General features: G+C 41.5%; 1 long non-coding RNA gene across 7 annotated transcripts; it reads right to left on the bottom strand.

The window, feature by feature from the left end:
• Positions 1–276: 276 nt before the first annotated feature.
• LOC127295309 (uncharacterized) lies at positions 277–3,834 on the bottom strand. 7 transcript variants are annotated; one of them, XR_011743189.1, is made up of 6 exons: positions 3,234–3,833; positions 2,925–3,121; positions 2,317–2,589; positions 2,135–2,215; positions 815–1,985; positions 277–690 (listed from the first exon to the last, which is right to left on the bottom strand). It is a non-coding gene; the product is annotated as an uncharacterized lncRNA (long non-coding RNA). The 7 variants fall into 7 exon arrangements; XR_007847703.2 differs by having other exon boundaries at positions 815–2,215; positions 3,234–3,834; XR_007847701.2 differs by having other exon boundaries at positions 815–897; positions 1,035–2,589.
• Between the last annotated feature and the right edge of the window lie 7,458 nt (positions 3,835–11,292).

Raw genomic sequence — 11,292 nt, 5'->3', positions numbered from 1 at the left:
CTAGGCGCCTTGTCGGCCTGGCACGGAGGATGCCGCTAGTGCTGGAGCCGACGCATTTGAGGCATGAGCGAGAAGGTGCGGCAGGGAAAGAGAAGCAAGGAACTTCAGGCGGCTGAGGATAAGCGTGAGCCACCATGGTCCATGGATTCAGTTAATATTCGTATGCTTAAGAAAACGAAGAGCAAAGGATTGCGTTCCATTCAGAATAGCATTCAGAATAGCATCAGCATGTCATGCCATATACTTGCGGTAACAATAAAAAGCAACATCAAAACAGGGGGAAAAGACAACTCTTGACACATTCGAGCATTGCAGATACTCTGAATTACACAATACAGAGGAGACAGTCAGGGAAGGCAGTCGTCTGCCTGCCGTCAGGACGTTGCCTAAACTAAGTACTGCTGATATGTCTTTTCTATGTAAACTATGTTCATTAGCTGACTTTAGCCTCCGTAGATAGCTTGAGAACCAAGAAACTATCACTATGAGCTCCAGATTTTTTGAGTCTCATATTAAGCTCCCTTACATTTTAGGTACCAAGATAACGCACACAGCGCATTAGCTGGCAAGTATGCAGACAGAAGTAGAGCAATGCAATACCCCACATGGAGCCAGCTAAACTTTGTAGACACGAAAGAGTTGGACATAGAAATGGACTGAAAGCGTGGCTCTTTCAGTGAATAGTAGAATCTGCACGAAGATAACAATCAAAGAGGAAAAATCAACCTCTGAGATATAGAGGGTACGCCTATTAAATAATGTGAAAGGCCGAGAAAAGAAATATCCACATAAAAAAGCGTATGCATAGACTAACATATTTGCTCTCAGCAAGCGAGCCAGTAAGTACTTCAGCACAAAAAGGACAGAAAATCTCACAGCTTCATCATAAAGTAATCTCTGGAAAACGAAGGACAATGAATGGGAATATTAGTCAGGTTAGACAGACGAAATATGTACACAGAGAAAGCAAGAATGTAAGAAAATAAGCACATATTAAATGAAACGCCTAGACATGACCGAGCACTTCTCCGTACACTATATTATGCGAGTAGCGTGCGAGCACACTGGGAGCGGCGGGTCAGGAGTGCCGTGGCGCCATTCCAGAGATCGAGGGCTTGCGGTGAAGGTTGCTATCGTAGTCCTGCCGGCGGCGGCTCTAGAATATAGATTTGTTGACATGTATAATATGTTACTCATTTATCATCTAATATGTGGACGAATAATCGAAGGTCGTGAATTGGATTCACGGTAAGAATAATTACACCCATACACGTGAAGAAATCCTGTGAGGATCCAACTATTTTGTATATTAATTAGGAGCAGGGGATTACTATTTCTAATCAATGATAGCAGGCAAAAGATGTGCTCTTTATTAAGCCTAAGGTAGCCCATCTAATCCGAGTGTTCCACTAAATATTGTGCTAGAGATGATGTACAATATGGTTGTTTGCTGTTTCGCTTGCAATAGAATGGTTTTTGTTTACCTAGCTCATAACTGATTTTCCCCCATAATAGCAAACTACTTGTAGTGCTTCACGCAATAATAAATAGGGAATACTCCATACTCATTTTCTGTTAATTCATGGGCATGGTCCTTAAGAGCATAACTGGAACATATACAAAAGGCTCTATTAGGTTCCCAATAACCCATGAAAGTCTAATCTACTCGGACATGTCCAATGCTCTCTAAGAATGAAAATCTACAGTGAAGACCACCAGATCTCAGTCACTTTTCTATAGGAGCTCATACAAAATTAAATGAGTACGTAAAATACGGGCAAAGAATATCATATCATGAAGTAACTGTTATCTGTTATCATCCAGTCTATATGTAAATATGGAAAATGAGGATCATACCATTTAGTAACTTTTATCAAACAGTCCATACCAGTTGTCCATGTTTGCCTACATTGTGCATCTGGACTTTTTGCTGTTGACGTAATAAATTTGATGGAAGAATTTAAGATCAGCCTACCCTAATTTACCTACACATCCAATGCAAGCGCAATAAATCTAGATTGATAAAAGTGCAGAAGTAACATAGAAAATCTGGAGTTTGCATTTGACATAAATTGTATATTTATATGAGTAATTTTATCTAGAGCAAAGAATTCAAGGATATAGAATTTCTTGCCTGTTGAATGGGCGGCGTAGGAAGTTGGGAAGTGTCGATGACCACCCAATTTGCTTCAAAGAGCCCATACATTTTTCTCCTCTGCTAAGTCAACCATCGTGGGGGTAAAACCATATAGTATAATTTACATGCTGGATTGGTTAGGACTTGGAAACTGACATTAGAGGGTTTGAGAGGAATACCACTAGGAGAGTTGGACATGCTAGATTGGATCATATCTTTTTGCTGGATCAATTCCATGATGGGGATGGAACACAGAATATGATGGTAGCATATGGAAGGAAATCATCTAGCCAGAAGGTAAGAAAGAGCAGCGGCAAGCCTCGTTGGACGATCCACCGACAGAAAGCCGGGATGGGTGGCGAAGCCATGATCGTCGGAACGCCACAGTGCTCTCTTCTTTCATTTCTTTGAAAGGGATGATGGCGGTCCCAGTCACCGCGGTCTGCCTCGTGCTGCAAAAGAAAAACAATTCCTCAATCATATTTAATTATCAACCGAAGAAACTGCAGGGCTCCCTAGTGGTAAGGCACAACCTCATATATAATTATCTAATGTTCCCAGCATAAGCTAAGTTGTCAATTTTCCACAAACTTAATTTGGCATGCAGTAAACCTTCCAGGAGAGTGGTGGACAGAAATAATCAACCATTATTTGGTCAAGCCTACTAATTATTCCAGTATCAAATGGTTGTCATCAACAACAAAAATTTCGAGTATTCATTTCATCAAACATATGGCGTGCAAGCAGCCATTGTAAAAACATGGAAGAGGAGAAAGAGGGGGGTCACCTATTTCACGTCAGACGTGTAACACAACCACCATCATAATCGCTAGCTGTGTGTGCAGCTCCTTGCGTTCTTAGGCTTAGGGTTGCGGGGATGGAGGAGGGGGTGGTCTGGGCAGGCCTACCTAGGCACGCACAGCCGCTGGTGCCGCCGTCGATCGCGTGGTTGATGTTGCCGTCCTGTACTCGTCCCGTATGTCGCTGCCAGAGAGAGAGAGGAAGAGGAGTTGAGATGCAATAGAGAGGAAGGGATTGAGGTGTACCACCAAGAGCGTTTATGGAAAGCTGGGAGAAGATATGGAGGATTTCATACCAGCGCACCAAATTCTCCACCGGTTGCTGGCCTTCTCCATCTTGTGGCTGGTGCTAAAGTGGCCCAGCTAGCTCGTTGCCATCGGGAGGCTCGTCGAGCGTCCACACCGCCACACGGCGGGCCAGCTCATGAGATCGATTCCGTCTCCCCGATGTGGACCCTCGTCGGGGAAGTTGAAGTGCCTTCACGGCGGCTGCGACGGCACGGCTGCCATCCCGGAAGAGCTCCCCGGGGGTAACTCCACATGGTCGCCGGCGCCGGCTTGCCCAGATTGGCCGCCATCACCACTTGCAGCGCCATCAAAATACGGAGACTGAGAACGCCATGGGTGGCGTCGCCTACCAACACCACCGCCCCGAGCGGAAAGCGGACCACGGGACCGCCCACGGCCGGAACCCCCAGCACCGCGACGCTGACCGCTAGCACCTGGTCTTCCACCAACGACTCCTCCATGAGCAGGAACGCCACCACCGGCACGTACAGGCGGACGCACAGACCCACATCCCGATCCCCTCACCATTATAGACAAAACGAAGACGAAGAAAGAAAAGAAGATTTGACGGCCGAAACCAGAAAGATGAAAAAGAAAAGCCAAGAAACAACTACGAATGACACCTGGCTAAGAAGCCGACAGCCCACCACCGCACCGCTTACCACACAGTCGGGACCCACCAAGCAACAGTGGTGCAGTAGGAAAAATCACTACACCCACCCAGAAGTAAGCACCAAAGGAATAACTACGTAGAGTCAAAATATTCACAAACTGCAAAACACCCCCATAAGTACACATGAAACAGCAATTTAGCAAACTAAAACACGTGTTAGCATGACAGATAGGCAAAAAATTAATCAAAAAACTGAGATAAAACGAAGTTGTTAAGGTTTAATATAGTACTTATATTAGCAAGGCATCAAGTTTCCACGGTGTGGATTGCCTCTCTGTTAGCTCATTGATATTTTTGGATGCATATACTGTCTGTTTTATATACGTAAATGCAGTGTATATGCAAGTAAATAGAGTTTATATACAATCGTAGATGCATTGTATGTATCAGCAAGTCCAATGTATATACAATGTAGGTGCATTATTTATATTAGCAAGTCATCAAGCCTCCAGAGTGTGGATTGCCTCTCTGTTAGCTCATTGATATTTTTGGATGCATATACTGTTTGTTTTATATGTAAATGCAGTGTATATGCAAGTAAATAGAGTTTATATACAATCGTAGATGCATTGTATATATCAGCTCCAATGTATACACAATGTAGGTGCATTGTTTGTATTAGCAAGTCCTCAAGCCTCCAGGGTATATGCATATTCTTTCTCTTTTTCAGTTTTTAAATAGTTGTATATGCTCAATGCATTAGTGTAGGTTTGTATATTCTGGTTCTTCGCTGGATCCTACTATCAAAAAATGCAGAATCTGTTGGCCTTTTTTGATGATTTTGATGATTGGAAGGAGTTCTAGTACCTTGTTGTTAGTAGTCAGTAGTGTTCTTGTTTCTACTGCAATTGGGAGCTTGAATTATTTTGTTTCCATTTTCTCTCGTTCCGACCCAAAATCCACAGCGAGAGGAACACCAAAGAGGCAGAGAAGCGGGGTGGAAGAGAAGAAATCGCCGCCTGTAGTCGGCGGTCAGAAAGGAGATCGTGCATGTAGGCTTCTATTGTTTTGGTGTTGTTCTAGTGGGGCGAATTTGAGTCCCTCACAGACAGATCAGTACCCACATTTTTGGGACTGAATATTATATGTAGTGTAGATACAAGTGTATATGTAGTGTAGATACAAGTGTATATGTAGTGTATATAGCATCAACCAGCAAGTGTATGGATACATAACATATACAGTGTATATGCATAATATATACATGATTTTTCAGGCAGCAAGCCCAGTTATTTTATTGATAATTTGAGTTTCTATCTTTTTGTTCAAGTTTCTGATAACTTCACGCAAACTTTGCAAGTAGAGACATCTATTCTTACATCGAGGAAGATGATTAATCAGAAGACAATGAAGAAGACTTCTGCAATCCTGTGTCTAAGGTTCTTTTTTGTGTATATGCATTCATTTTCTGTTTGGTATATTGTTTCAGTTTTTTAACATTTAATAATAATTTATATGTGCTTTTGTTTTGTTTTAACAGGACAATGTGAGAGATAACAATTTTGATAAGCCACTTATGGAGTTTTACATAAAAAAATGTGAGTTCTTCACTTTAACATGCGCATTTGGAAATAATATGTGAGTTCTTGATACGTCTCCGACGTATCGATAATTTCTTATATTCCATGCCACATTATTGATGTTATCTACATGTTTTATGCACACTTTATGTCATATTCGTGCATTTTCTGGAACTAACCTATTAACAAGATGCCGAAGTGCCGATTCTTTGTTTCTGCTGTTTTTGGTTTCAGAAATCCTAGTAAGGAAATATTCTCGGAATTGGACGAAATCAACGCCCAGGGGCCTATTTTTCCACGAATCTTCCAGAAGTCCGAAGACGAAACGAAGAGGGGCCACGAGGCAGCCAGAGCATAGGGCGGCGCGGCCCTATGGTCTGGGCCCCCCGTGCCGCCTCCTGACTTGCCCTTCCGCCTACTTAAAGCCTCCGTGATGAAACCCCCAGTACCGAGAGCCACGATACGAAAAACCTTCCAGAGACGCCGCCAACGCCGATCCCATCTCGGGGGATCCAGGAGATCGCCTCCGGCACCCTGCCGGAGAGGGGAATCATCTCCCGGAGGACTCTACGCCGCCATGGTCGCCTCCGGTGTGATGAGTGAGTAGTCTACCCCTGGACTATGGGTCCATAGCAGTAGCTAGATGGTTGTCTTCTCCCCATTGTGCTATCATTGTCGGATCTTGTGAGCTGCCTAACATGATCAAGATCATCTATCTGTAATTCTATATGTTGCGTTTGTTGGGATCCGATGAATAGAGAATACTTGTTATGTTGATTATCAAAGTTATATCTACGTGTTGTTTATGATCTTGCATGCTTTCCGTTACTAGTAGATGCTCTGGCCAAGTAGATGCTTGTAACTCCAAGAGGGAGTACTTATGCTCGATAGTGAGTTCATGCCTGCATTGACACCTGGGACAGTGACAGAAAGTTCTAAGGTTGTGTTGTGCTGTTGCCACTAGGGATAAAACATTGATGCTATGTCTAAGGATGTAGTTGTTGATTACATTACGCACCATACTTAATGCAATTGTCTGTTGCTTTGCAACTTAATACGGAGGGTTCGGATGATAACCTGAAGGTGGACTTTTTAGGCATAGATGCAGTTGGATGGCGGTCTATGTACTTTGTCGTAATACCCAATTAAATCTCACTATACTCATCATGATATGTATGTGCATGGTCATGCTCTCTTTATTTGTCAATTGCCCAACTGTAATTTGTTCACCCAACATCTTGTTTGTCTTATGGGAGAGACACCTCTAGTGAAGCTGTGGACCCGGTCCAATTCTCTTTCTTGAAATACAATCTCTTGCCAATACTTGTTCTCTTGTTTTCTGCAAACAATCATCTTCCACACAATACGGTTAATCCTTTGTTACAGCAAGCCGGTGAGATTGACAACCTCAGCATTTCGTTGGGCAAAGTACTTTGGTTGTGTTGTGCGGGTTCCACGTTGGCGCCGGAATCCCTGGTGTTGCGCCGCACTACATCCCGCCGCCATCAACCTTCAACGTGCTTCTTGACTCCCTCTTGGTTCGATAAACCTTGGTTTCTTGCGAGGGAAACTTGCTGCTGTACGCATCACACCTTCCACTTGGGGTTCCCAACGAGCGTGTGCTTTACGCGTCATCAAGCTAAATTTCTCGGCGCCGTTGCGGGAGATCAAGACACGCTGCAAGGGGAGTCTCCACTTCTCAATCTCTTTACTTTGTTTTTGTCTTGCTTAGTTTTATTTACTACTTTGTTTGCTGCACTAAATCAAAATACAAAAAAATTAGTTGCTAGTTTTACTTTATTTGTTATCTTGTTTGCTATATCAAAAACACAAAAAAATTAGTTACTTGTTTTACTTTACTTAATATCATGCATGTTTTTATTACACTAGTTTGGCATAATGGACAAGAATGAGCTTCTATTTCTATTTCCTGATTTAAAACATGGATTGTTTGATGCGAAAATTAAAAAACCTATGGAATCTTATTTGCATGCTGGTAGTAATATTAGTATGAACGCTTTGAACACCATTGTTGATAATAATATAGAAAGTTCTAAGCTTGGGGAAGCTGGTTTTCATGATCTTTTTATTCCCCCAAGCATTGAGGAGAAGATTTACTTTGATGATACTTTGCCTCCTATTTATGATAATGATATTGGTCTTTTAGTACCGTCTGTTATGGAGGATAAATTTGATTATGATTACAATATGCCTCCTATATTTGATGATGAGAATAATAATGATAGCTACTTTGTTGAATTTGCTCCCACTACAACTAATAAAATTGATTATGCCTATGTGGAGAGTAATAATTTTATGCATGAGACTCATGATAAGAATGCTTTATGTGATAGTTATATTGTTGAGTTTGCTCATGATGCTACTGAAAGTTATTATGAGAGAGGAAAATATGGTTGTAGAAATTTTCATGTTACTAAAACACCTCTCTATGTGCTGAAATTTTTGAAACTACACTTGTTTTATCTTCCTGATCTTGTCACTTTGCTTTTCATGAATTTATTTGTGTACAAGATTCCTTTTCATAGGAAGCATGTTAGGCTTAAATTTGTTTTGAATTTGCCTCTTGATGCTCTCTTTTGCTTCAAATACTATTTCTTGCGAGTGCATCATTAAAACTGCTGAGCCCATCTTAATGGTTATAAAGAAAGAACTTCTTGGGAGATAACCCATGTTTTTACCTACAGTACTTTGTTTTTATTTTGTGTCTTGGAAGTTGTTTACTACTGTAGCAACCTCTCCTTATCTTAGTTTTGTGTTTTGTTGTGCCAAGTAAAGCCGTTGATAGAAAAGTAAGTACTAGATTTGGATTACTGCGCAGTTCCAGATTTCTTTGCTGTCACGAATCTGATTCTACCTCCCTGTAGGTAGCTCAGAAAATTAAGCCAATTTACGTGCATGATCCTCAGATATGTACGCAACTTTCATTCAATTTGAGCATTTTCATTTGAGCAAGTCTGGTGCCATTTTAAAATTCATCAATACGAGCTGTTCTGTTTTGACAGATTCTGCCTTTTATTTCGCATTGCCTCTTTTGCTATGTTGGATGAATTTCTTTGATCCATTAATGTCCAGTAGCATTATGCAATGTCCAGAAGTGTTAAGAATGATTGTATCACCTCTGAATATGTTAATTTTTATTGTGCACTAACCCTCTAATGAGTTGTTTCAAGTTTGGTGTGGAGGAAGTTTTCAAGGATCAAGAGAGGAGTATGATGCAACATGATCAAGGAGAGTGAAAGCTCTAAGCTTGGGGATGCCCCGGTGGTTCACCCCTGCATATATCAAGAAGACTCAAGCGTCTAAGCTTGGGGATGCCCAAGGCATCCCCTTCTTCATCGACAACATTATCAGGTTCCTCCCCTGAAACTATATTTTTATTCCATCACATCTTATGTGCTTTTTCTTGGAGCGTCGTTTTGTTTTTGTTTTTGTTTTGTTTGAATAAAATGGATCCTAGCATTCACTTTATGGAAGAGAGACACGCTCCGTTGTAGCATATGGACAAGTATGTCCTTGGTTTCTACTCATAGTATTCATGGCGAAGTTTCTCCTTCGTTAAATTATTATATGGTTGGAATTGGAAAATGATACATGTAGTAATTGCTATTAATGTCTTGGGTAATGTGATACTTGGCAATTGTTGTGCTCATGATTAAGCTCTTGCATCATATGCTTTGCACCCATTAATGAAGAAATACATAGAGCATGCTAAAATTTGGTTTGCATATTTGGTTTCTCTAAGGTCTAGGTAATTTCTAGTATTGAGTTTGAACAACAAGGAAGACGGTGTAGAGTCTTATAATGTTTTCAATATGTCTTTTATGTGAGTTTTGCTGCACCGGTTCATCCTTGTGTTTGTTTCAAATAGCCTTGCTAGCCTAAACCTTGTATCGAGAGGGAATACTTCTCATGCATCCAAAATACTTGAGCCAACCACTATGCCATTTGTGTCCACCATACCTACCTACTACATGGTATTTTCCGCCATTCCAAAGTAAATTGCTTGAGTGCTACCTTTAAAATTCCATCATTCACCTTTGCAATATATAGCTCATGGGACAAATAGCTTAAAAACTATTGTGGTATTGAATATGTAATTATGCACTTTATCTCTTATTAAGTTGCTTGTTGTGCGATAACCATGTTCACTGGGGACGCCATCAACTATTCATTGTTGAATTTCATGTGAGTTGCTATGCATGTCCGTCTTGAATGAAGTAAGAGAGATCTACCACCTTATGGTTAAGCATGCATAATGTTAGAGAAGAACATTGGGCCGCTAACTAAAGCCATGATCCATGGTGGAAGTTTCAGTTTTGGACATATATCCTCAATCTCAAATGAGAAAATTATTAATTGTTGTTATATGCTTATGCATAAAAGAGGAGTCCATTATCTGTTGTCTATGTTGTCCCGGTATGGATGTCTAAGTTGAAGAATAATCAATAGCGAGAAATCCAATGCGAGCTTTCTCCTTAGACCTTTGTACAGGCGGCATAGAGGTACCCCTTTGTGACACTTGGTAAAAACATGTGCATTGTGATGATCCGGTAGTCCAAGCTAATTAGGACAAGGTGCGGGCACTATTAGTACACTATGCATGAGGCTTGCAACTTATAAGATATAATTTACATGATGCATATGCTTTATTACTACCGTTGACAAAATTGTTTCATGTTTTCAAAATCAAAGCTCTAGCACAAATATAGCAATCGATGCTTTTCCTCTATGGAGGACCATTCTTTTACTTTCAATGTTGAGTCAGTTCACCTATTTCTCTCCACCTCAAGAAGCAAACACTTGTGTGAACTGTGCATTGATTCCTACATACTTGCTTATTGCACTTATTATATTACTCTATGTTGACAATATCCATGAGATATACATGTTACAAGTTGAAAGCAACCGCTGAAACTTAATCTTCTTTTGTGTTGCTTCAATGCCTTTACTTTGAATTATTGCTTTATGAGTTAACTCTTATGCAAGACTTAATTGATGCTTGTCTTGAAGTGCTATTCATGAAAAGTCTTTGCTTTATGATTCACTTGTTTACTCATGTCATATACATTGTTTTGATCGCTGCATTCACTACATATGCTTTACAAATAGTATGATCAAGATTATGATGGCATGTCACTCCAGAAATTATCTGTGTTATCGTTTTACCTGCTCGGGACGAGCAGAACTAAGCTTGGGGATGCTGATACGTCTCCGACGTATCGATAATTTCTTATGTTCCATGCCACATTATTGATGTTATCTACATGTTTTATGCACACTTTATGTCATATTCGTGCATTTTCTGGAACTAACCTATTAACAAGATGCCGAAGTGCGATTCTTTGTTTCTGCTGTTTTTGGTTTCGGAAATCCTAGTAAGAAAATATTCTCGGAATTGGACGAAATCAACGCCCAGGGGCCTATTTTTCCACGAAGCTTCCAGAAGTCTGAAGACGAAACGAAGAGGGGCCACGAGGCAGCCAGAGCATAGGGCGGCGCGGCCCCTGCCCTGGCCGCGCGGCCCTATGGTCTGGGCCCCCCGTGCCGCCTCCTGACTTGCCCTTCCGCCTACTTAAAGCCTCCGTGACGAAACACCCAGTACCGAGAGCCACGATACGGAAAACCTTCCAGAGACGCCGCCAACGCCGATCCCATCTCGGGGGATCCAGGAGATCGCCTCCGGCACCCTGCCGGAGAGGGGAATCATCTCCCCGGAGGACTCTACGCCGCCATGGTCGCCTCCGGTGTGATGAGTGAGTAGTCTACCCCTGGACTATGGGTCCATAGCAGTAGCTAGATGGTTGTCTTCTCCCCATTGTGCTATCATTGTCGGATCTTGTGAGCTGCCTAACA

The sequence above is a fragment of the Lolium perenne genome, chromosome 4 (assembly GCF_019359855.2).
Source record: "Lolium perenne isolate Kyuss_39 chromosome 4, Kyuss_2.0, whole genome shotgun sequence".
Taxonomy (NCBI): Eukaryota; Viridiplantae; Streptophyta; class Magnoliopsida; order Poales; family Poaceae; genus Lolium; species Lolium perenne.
Note: the sequence above shows the minus strand (reverse complement) of the source record. Positions and strands in the feature narration are given on the sequence as shown.